Source organism: Scomber japonicus, chromosome 15 (assembly GCF_027409825.1).
Source record: "Scomber japonicus isolate fScoJap1 chromosome 15, fScoJap1.pri, whole genome shotgun sequence".
NCBI lineage: Eukaryota > Metazoa > Chordata > Actinopteri > Scombriformes > Scombridae > Scomber > Scomber japonicus.
The window spans coordinates 4885354-4895353 of record NC_070592.1 but is presented as its reverse complement, the minus strand read 5'-3'; the positions used below and the strand labels follow the sequence as shown (position 1 = coordinate 4895353).

At 44.8% G+C, this 10000-nt stretch overlaps 1 pseudogene; it reads left to right on the top strand.

Moving 5' to 3' along the window:
* The window catches only part of LOC128373833 (chloride channel protein 1-like), a 32108-nt pseudogene that overhangs the window by 18842 nt on the left and 3266 nt on the right, over positions 1–10000 (top strand).

Here is a 10000-nt window from a genome sequence, read left to right as displayed (position 1 = left end):
GGTATCGGTACGAGGATGAATTCACTTAAAGGAGGAACGCTACTAATTTTAAACATCAAAGTGTGTTTACAGCCCTCGGGAAGCGCTGCTGAATATGTGGGAAGTCGTAATAAAGCCTTTATTGGCTCCAGAGGGAGAAATGAAATCTCTTCAATTTAAAAAAAAAAGAGAGAGAGAGAGGCTGCCAAACCTCTGAGTGTCGAAGGAAGGAAAGAAGGAAAAATAGAAAGAAAGGGAGGAAGGAAGGACAGATGGAAGTAAGGAAGAAAGGGGGAGAGGGAGGGAGGAAGGAAGGAAGGAAGACAGGAAGGAACGAAAGAAGGAAAAAAGAAAGGGAGGAAGGAAGGACAGATTGAAGGAAGGCAGGAAAAAAGAGAGGGAGGGAGGGAGGACAGAAGGAAGTACAGATGGAAGTAAGGAAGAAAGGGAGGGAGAAAGGATGGGAGGGAAGAAGGAAGGCAGGAAGGAAGGAAAAAAGAAAGAAAGGGAGAGAGGGAGGGAGGATAGAAGGAAGTACAGATGAAAGTAAGGAAGGAAGGAAGGCAGGAAAGAAGGAAAAAAGCAAGAAAGGGAAGGAGGGAGGACAGAAGGAAGTACAGATGGAAGTAAGGAAGAAAGGGAGGGAGAAAAGATGGGAGGGAAGAAGGAAGGCAGGAAGGAAGGAAAAAAGAAAGAAAGGGAGAGAGGGAGGGAGGACAGAAGGAAGTACAGATGAAAGTAAGGAAGAAAGGGAGGGAGGGAAGAAGGAAGGAAGGCAGGAAAGAAGGAAAAAAGCAAGAAAGGGAGAGAGGGAGGACAGAAGGAAGTACAGATGGAAGTAAGGAAGAAAGGGAGGGAGAAAAGATGGGAGGGAAGAAGGAAGGAAGGAAAAGAAGACCAGAAGGAAGGATGGAAGGAACGAAGGAAGGAAAGATCATGTGACTCACAGACGCTCAGAATAGACCACCAAGTATGAACTGTGTGTGTGTGTGTGTGTGTGTGTGTGTGTGTGTGTGTGTGTGTGTGTTATAAATGCACGTGTCACCTAGCAACACCGTAACATGTTTTAAGCCCTCGGTGCATCTCTTTAACACTCTGATAATAGAAATGATTCACGCCTTCTCTAACATAGAAGTGAAGTGACTTCAGATCTGAATTTCTCATTTCACTGAAGAAAATATAAAACTTTTGGTGCACAATTGATCCTCTCTATTTGACAGTTACACTATATGGACGTCTGGCTGTTACACCTACAGGAGCTTTTATGACTTCCTGTTTTAAATCCACAGGTATTAATATGGAGCTGTAACAGATTCGGATTTTAGAGTGTGTGAGTGTGTGTGTGTGTGTGTGTGTGTGTGTGTGTGGGAGTTTTTGCCCATTCATCCAGAAGAGCATTAGTGAGGTCAGGTCTGGGCAATTAATCGAAAAATAATCCAAACCGACATTTACAAACTCTAATCGACTTAATCTAGCTCATGTCAGTTAATCGTGGTGTTCACTGTTGCCATGACAACAAAGGGTGCATTATCTTTAAAGGAATTTGAAAACTTGTCTCCAGTGATCATTTGAACCCAAACCATGATCTTTAGACATTAACCACAGCTTCCTTCCTCTTTAACTTTCTTCCTTCTTTCCTTCCCTCCTTCCTTCCTTTCCTCTGTCCTTCCTTCCTTCCTCTTTCCTCTTTTCCTTTCTCCCTCCCTCCTACCTTCCCTCTTCCTCCATCCCTTCCTTCCTCCTTCTCTCTTTCCTCCCTTCCCTTTGTCCTCCTTTCCTCCCTCCTTCCTTCTTTCCTTCCTTCCTTCCTTCCTTCCATCCTTTCCTTCCTTCCATCTTTTCATTCATTCCTTCCTTCCTTCCTTCCTTCCTTCCTTCCATCCTTTCCTTCCTCCATCCCTTCCTTCCTCCTTCTCTCTTTCCTCCCTTCCTTTTGTCCTCCCTTCCTCCCTCCTTTCTTCCTTCCTTCCTTCCTTCCTTCCATCCTTTCCTTCCTTCCTTCTTTTCATTAATTACTTCCTTCCTTCTTTCCTTCCTTCCTTCCTCTTTCTTTCTTACCTCATTTCTTTCTTTCTTTCTTTCTTTCTTTCTTTCTTTCTTTCTTACCTTCTATCTTTCTTCCTCCCTTCCTTCCTTCCTTCCTCCCTTCCTCCCTCTCCAGTTGATGCCCAGGGAGTGTATCAACTCTCTGTTTGATAACTTCACCTGGACCAAGATCTCGGGGACTCTTCCTCCTCCTCCTGGTCTGGGCCGCTCTGCTGCCTGGCTGCACCCCAACGTCAGCGTCTTCATCATCCTGCTGCTCTTCTTCCTCATGAAGGTGTGTGTCATCTAACAAGTGTGTGTGTGTGTGTGTGTGTGTTTGTTTGTATGTGTGTGTTTGTATTTGTTTGTGTGTGTGTGTTTTTTTTTATTTGTGTGTGTGTGTGATTGTATTTGTGTGTGTGGTTGTATGTGTGTGTGTGTGTCTCTGTGTGTGTATGTTTGTATTTGTGTGTGTGTGTGTGTGTGTGTGTGTGTGTTTGTATTTGTGTGTGTGTGTGTTTGTATTTGTGTGTGTGTGTCTGTTTGTGTGTGTGCGTATTTGTGTGTGTGTGTGTTTGTATGTTTGTGTGTGTGTGAGTGTGTGTGTGTGTGTGTGTGTGTTTGTATTTTGTGTGTTTGTGTGTGTGTGTGTGTGTGTGTGTGTTTGTATTTGTGTGTGTGTGTGTGTCTCTGTGTGTGTGTGTTTGTATTTGTGTTTGTGTGTGTGTGTTTGTATTTGTGTGTGTGTGTGTGCGTATTTGTGTGTGTGTGTGTGTTTGTATTTGTGTGTGTTTGTGTGTGTGTTTGTATTTGTGTGTGTGTGTGTTTGTATTTGTGTGTCTGTGTGTGTGTGTGTGTGTGTGTGTGTGTCTGTCTGTCTATGTGTGTGTGTGTCTCTGTCTATGTGTGTGTGTGTGTGTCTGTCTGTCTGTGTGTCTCTGTCTATGTGTGTGTGTGTCTGTCTGTCTGTCTGTCTGTCTGTCTGTCTGTCTGTCTGTGTGTGTGTGTGTGTGTATCTGTCTGTGTGTGTGTGTGTGTGTGTGTGTGTGTGTGTGTTCCAGCTGTTCTCAGTTTTGGTTGAATGAAGTGTTCTCTGCAGGGCTCCACTCTGCTCAGCTGTAAATTACCATGATTCAAGCAAAGCAGAGGAAGACGAGAGTGACGGGCTTAACATCCTTCTGATGGGATTATTCATCTGATAGTTCTCCTTAATGTGACTCAAGAGCACGAGGACAAACACAGAGGAGTTCACTCTGAAAGGGAAATGGATTTTGCGGAGTTCAAAAGGGGAACTTTTCTGTTTTCTACTTATTTTATAAATCTAATAACTTTTAACTGTAGAGAGAGAGAGACAGGGAGAGAGAGAGAGGTGAGAGAGGGAGAGAGAGAGAGAGGTGTGAGAGAGAGAGAGAGAGAGAGAGAGAGAGAGAGAGAGATTACTTCGAGGAAGGAAAAGAGGAGGGAGGGAGGGACGAAGGAAGGAAGGAAGGAGGGAGGGACGAAGGAAGGAAGGAAGGAGGGAGGGACGAAGGAAGGAGGGAGGGACGAAGGAAGGAAGGAAGGAGGGAGGTACGAAGGAAGGAAGGAGGGAGGGACGAAGGAAGGAAGGAAGGAGGGAGGTACGAAGGAGGGAGGGAGGAAGGAGGGAGGGAGGGAGGAAGGAGGGAGGGACGAAGGAAGGAAGGAAGGAAGGAGGTAGGAAGGAAGGAAGGAGGGAGGGACGAAGGAAGGAAGGAAGGAGGGAGGGACGAAGGAAGGAAGGAGGGAGGGACGAAGGAAGGAGCGAGGGACGAAGGAAGGAGGGAGGGACGAAGGAAGGAAGGAAGGAGGGAGGGACGAAGGAAGGAAGGAAGGAGGGAGGGACGAAGGAAGGAAGGAAGGAGGGACGAAGGAAGGAAGGAAGGAGGGAGGGACGAAGGAAGGAGGGAGGGAGGGAGGGAGGGAGGAAGGAAGAGAGAGGAGAGAGAAATTGGCCAAGCATCTCCCTATTTAAGATAAAGTGGGATTCATCATTCAGCACATCTGGATAAGAGCAGATTTGGTACATCTGGATTTTAACCCTCAAATAATCAGTCAAAAACATATTTATTCTTTCAGTTACATTGCTGCACTTAAAGATGATACACTGATCAATGCAGAGTAACAGGACAGCAGGATCTAACTTTTACAAACTGAGTCTTTTTTCACAATGACTCAAAATAAAGAAGCGTGATGGAACCAGACGTCAGTGTCTCTGTCCTCTCTCTCTCTCTCTGAGCTCAGCTGCTGAATGTTTAACAAAGTCAGAGAAACTATTATTGAACCAGACGGAGCTCTAACCGCCTCCTCTCCTCTCTGTAGTGTGATTAACTCTTCATCTGAAGCTCAGCAACACGTGATTTAAGACAGGGGAGGCAAACTCATTTTCATTCAAGGGTCACATACTGGCTTATTTAATCTCATGTGGGCCGGATCATTAACAAGATAGAAGGAAGGAAGGAAAAAAAAGAAGACATTAAAGAAGGAAGGACAGATGGAAGGAAAGAAACAAGGAAGAAAACAAGGACAGGAAGGAAGGACAGATGGAAGGAAAGAAACAAGGAAGAAAACAGACAAGAAGGAAGGAAGGACAGATAGAAGGAAAGAAGGAAGTAAGAAAAAGAAGACATTAAAGAAGGAACGAAGGAAGGACAGATGGAAGGAAAGAAGGAAAAAAAAGAAGACATTAAAGAAAGAAGGACAGATGGAAGGAAAGAAACAAGGAAGAAAACAAGGACAGGAAGGAAGGATAGATGGAAGGAAAAAAAAGAAGACAAAGAAGGAAAAAAAGAAGACATTAAAGAAGGAAGGAAGGAAGGACAGAAACAAGGAAGAAAAAGAAGGCATGAAAGGAGGAAGGAAGGAAGGACAGATGGAAGGAAAGAAGGAAGGAAGAAAACGAAGACAGGAAGGAAGGAAGGGAAGATGTAAGCAAGGGAGGAATAAAGAAAGTAGGATGGATTGGATCTGGCCCACGGGCCGCATGTTTGACACCCCTGATTTAAGAAGTGAGCTATGACGAGGAAACACTTTTTATTGCTCTGATTCTGCAGAAATGAGACTTTGAATCATGAGATTAGAATTAGAGATGCCTTTAAATTATACGCACTGCACCTTTAACCCTCGTGTTGTCCTCCCGGGTCAAATTGACCCTGTCTGTTTTGATTGTTCCTTATTTCCTTCTTTCCTTCCTTCCTTCCTTCCTTCCTCCTTATTTCTTCCTTCCTCCATTCCTTCTTTCCTCCATCCTTTCCTTCCTCCCTTCCTCTCTCCTGTCCTTGCTTCTTCTTCCGTCCCTCCCTTCCTTCTTTCCTCCATCCTTTCCTTGCTCCCTCTTTCTTCCTTCCTCCGACCTTCCTTCTTCTTCCCTCCTGTCCTTCCTTCCTTCCTCCCTCCTGTCCTTTCTTCTTCTTCCCTCCCTTCCTTCCTTCTTTCCTCCTTTCCTTCCTTCCTTTCTCCCTCCTTCCTCTCTCTCTCCCTCCGTCTGTCCTTCCTTCCTTTCTCCCTTCTTACACCCTCCCTCCTTTTCTTCCTTCCTTCCTTCCTTTCTCCCTCCTTCCTCTCTCCCTCCGTCCTTCCTTCTTTCCTCCTTCCTTTCCTTCCTTCCTCTCTCCTGTCCTTGCTTCTTCTTCCCTCCCTCCCTTCCTTCTTTCCTCCATCCTTTCCTTCCTCCCTCTTTCTTCCTTCCTCCGACCTTCCTTCTTCTTCCCTCCTGTCCTTCCTTCCTTCCTCCCTCCTGTCCTTTCTTCTTCTTCCCTCCCTTCCTTCCTTCCTTCCTATCTCCCTCCTTTCTCTCTTCCTCCCTCCTTTTCTTCCTTTCTTCCTCCTTTCCTTCCTTCCTTTTTCCCTCCCTCCTTCCTGCCTCCCTCCGTCCTTCCTTTTTTTCTCCCTTCTGCCTTCCTCCCTCCCTCCTTTTCTTCCTTTCGTCCTCCTTTCCTTCCTTCCTTTCTCCCTTCTTCCTTCCTCCCTCCTGTCCTTCCTTCCTCTGTCCTTTCCTTCCTCCCTCCCTCCTGTCCTTTCCTTCCTTTCTCCCTTCTTCCTCCCTCCCTCCTTTTCTTCCTTTCTTCCTCCTTCCTCTGTCCTGTCCTTCCTCCCTCCCTCCCTTCCTTCCTCCGTCCTTCCTTCCTTTCTCCCTTCTTCCTCCCTCCCTCCTTTCCTTCCTTCTTTCCTCCTTCCTAAAAAAAGAGCAGACAGATGAGGATAGCAGCGGCCGCCCTGTGAGAGACGCACTAATGAGTTTTTATCTTGTATCTCGCTGTAATTAAGTTTTCAAACGATGATGACAGACGACGTTAGAGCCAGACTGCTCAAAGAGTCGTGGAGAGAGTTTCTCACCGATCGCTTCAAATAAAACTAGAGACACACACACACACACACACACACACACACACACACACACACACACAGTACACACCAAACCATCCAGAGTGTGTGTAAAGGTTCCTCCCTCTTTCTTCCTTCCTCCAACCTTCCTACTTCCTCCCTCCTTTCCTTCCTTCCTTCCTTACTCCCTCCTGTCCTTCCTTCTTCTTCCCGACCTTCCTTCCTTTCTCCCTCCGTCCTTCCTTCCTTTCTCCCTTCTTCCTCCCTCCCTCCTTTTCTTCCTTCTTCCTCCTGTCCTTCCTTCTTCTTCCTCTCTCCCTCCGTCCTTCCTTCCTTTCTCCCTCCTTCCTCCCTCCCTCCTTTCCTTTCCTTCCTTCCTCTGACCTTCCTTCTTCCTCCCTCCTGTCCTACCTTCTTCCCTCCTTTTCTTCCTTTCTCCCTCCTTCCTCTCTCCCTCCGTCCTTCCTTCCTTTTTCCCTTCTTTCCCTTCCTTCCGTCGTGGAGAGAGTTTCTCACCGATCGCTTCAAATATAACTAGAGAGAGAGAGAGAGAGCCCAGCGTGTGGCGGGGAAACACACACAGACACACACACACACACACACACACACACACACACACACACACACACACAGTACACCCCAAGCCATCCAGAGTGTGTGTAAAGGTAATCATTATGGCTGATGAGCTCTCTGCAGTGTGTTATTAGGCGGAGCTGTTTTTGAAGAGACGTTCAGATGAAAAGGAGAAAAGTTGTTTAGAGACAAACAGTGAGAGACATCTGAAGGACGAGTTCAGCCAGAGTCAGTCCGTACGTCCGCTCTCTTCACACACACACACACACACACACACACACACACACACACACACACACACAGGGGCACAGCAGCCGGGAGCCGCCCACTACACACACACACACACACATACATACATACATACATACATACACACACACACACACACACTGTAACATCCTCTCTGCAGCTTCACTGGAGCAGCTGTTGATTGAGTGCCTTGCTCAAGGACACCCAAGGGTCACACACACATGCATACACACACACACACACACACACACACACACACACACACACACACACACACATTATCTATATTCACACCACTCCTGCAACTCATGAAGCCGTGACCAAAGAGGAAAGAAGGGTTTTTTCCTCCTAAATGTGCAGAGCAGAGATGAGAGCTCACAAAGGGTGCAGGGGGACTTTACATCACTGCTGTTGCTATGCAACACAACATCTTGGAAGCAATCTAATTAGTATTAGGAGGATAACCTGCAGAAACAAAAGGAGATACTATTGAAAATGAAAACGCAATCAGGAGAACTAGCTGTTGACCTGTTTGCTCTTGAGGAAGGAGGATGAGATGATGTAGTCGTGATTGTGGAGGAAAGAAGGGGGGAGGGAGGAAGGAAGGAAGAAATAAAGGAGGATGGAGGAAGGAAAGAAGGAAGGAGGAAAAAAATTACAGCCTCAACTTTGTTTGTTAATAATAATAATAAGAAGAAGAGCACAATAACAAAGGTTTTATTTTGAAAAGTAAAAAGGAGGATAAGATGATGTAGTGGTGATTGTGGAGCGTGTGTGTAGAGTGTGTGTGTGTGTAGAGTGTGTGTGTGTGGAGCGTGTGTGTAGAGGCATGTTCAACGAGCCGTGATGATGATGATGTCATGTTAAGATAAATACAGACTCAGGTAGATAGATAGGAAAGGAATATTAAGCAGGTAAATATTTAAATTATGTCAAAATAAAAGACTGTTGAGACTTTTCAATAATCAACAGGTGGTTTCCAGCACTGTTTAACCTTCCTGTCGTCCTCCCGGGTCAAATTGACCCCGTCTGTTTTGACTGTTCCTTCTTTCCTCCTTTCCTTCCTCCCTTCCTTCCCTCCCTCCTTTTTCCTTCCCTCCTGCCATCCTGCCTTCCTTCCTTCCTTCTTTCCTGTCCTTCCTTCCTTTCCTTTCCCTCCTTCTCTCTTTCTGTCCTCCCCCCTACCTTCTTTCCTGTCCTTCTTTCCTTCCTTCCGTCCTTCCTTCTTTCCTCCGACCTTCCTTCCTTTCCTCCCTCCCTCCTACCTTCCTTCCTTCTTTCCTCCATCCTTCCTCCCTTCCTTCCTTCTTTCCTCCATCCTTCCTCCCTTCCTTTGTTCTTCGTTCTTCCTTCCTCCCTTCCTTCGTTCTTCCTTCCTTCCTTCCTCCCTTCTTCTTTCTTTCCTTCCTTCCTCCCTCCTTCCTTCCACCCTTCCTTCCTCTTCTTTCTCCCTCCATCCTACCTTCCTTCTGTCCTTCCTTCTTTCCTCGTCCTTCCTTCCTACTTTTCTTTCTTCCTTCCTTCCATCTGTCCTTCTCCCCTTCCTTCCATCTGTCCTTCTTCCCTTCATTCCTTCCTTCCTTCCTTCCAATCTTCCCTTCCTTCCTTCCTTCCTTCCTGTATTCTCTTCCTTCTCCTCCGTCTTTTCCTTCCGTCCTTCCTTCCTTTTAATGATCCGGCCCACATGAGATCAAATTGGGCTGTATGTGACCCTTGACCCTTGACTCCCCATGGTCTACAGAGCTTTGTTAGCTTCACATTACACAACCTCAATTACAACGTAGTAAATCCAGCAATTCATTCATTAATTAACACAAGGTTAGTTGACTGTAAGAGAAATATGATATATCCTTACATCACAGTTAATTATTGGTCTCCATGTTTGTTTGTTTTATTTGTAGTTCTGGATGTCTGCAGTAGCCACCACCATGCCCATCCCATCTGGAGCCTTCATGCCCGTCTTTATTCTGGGTGAGCAAACATATTTATTTACATGCATGTGACATAACAGCAAATAAACCAATACAATTAGACAGTCTGTTAAGTTGAAATGACTCCAATACTATTAAAAACCTGTTTAAATAAGTAAGTTTCCAGCTTTAAGATTAGAGTATTTCATTATTTTGGAGAATAATTAAAGAAAGCAGCACTTCCTGTTTCATTGTGTGTATTATTGTGTTTATTTAGGACTCGTTAATGATTATAAAATGACAGAGTATCTATTATTTAAAGGTAAAAAACAAATTATAAACAATTAAAAGAAGCTTAAACTCTATTATAAAACCTACTGGGAGCCGATGAAGTGCATCTAAAGTCTAATTAATGTTAATGTATGAATGTTTAACGCTGACACAGATCCAGATTAAAGGAATCAGTCGTGTTGTTTCCTGTTTAAACATTGGCAGTAGTTTCTGGTTCCTCTCTTGTTTTCTTGTTCAGTGTTGCAGAGCGTGACCTTTACCAAAGCTTCACTTTAACATATTCCTCATTAACCAGGAAATAAATAAACTCCACATCTGCTGCCTCATGTTTCTGTTTCTGTTCAGTTTTAATAAGAACCTTACAGAGGAATAATACCACAAAATAAAAGCCTCTCTGTTGGTTTTTAATAAGAACCTTACAGAGGAACAATACTACAAAATAAAAGCCTCTCTGTTTGGTTTTTAATAAGAACCTTACAGAGGAATAATACTACAAAATAAAAGCCTCTCTGTTTGGTTTTTAATAAGAACCTTACAGAGGAATAATACTACAAAATAAAAGCCTCTCTGTTCAGTTTGAAGAACCTTACAGAGGAACAATACTACAAAATAAAAGCCTCTCTGTTCGGTTT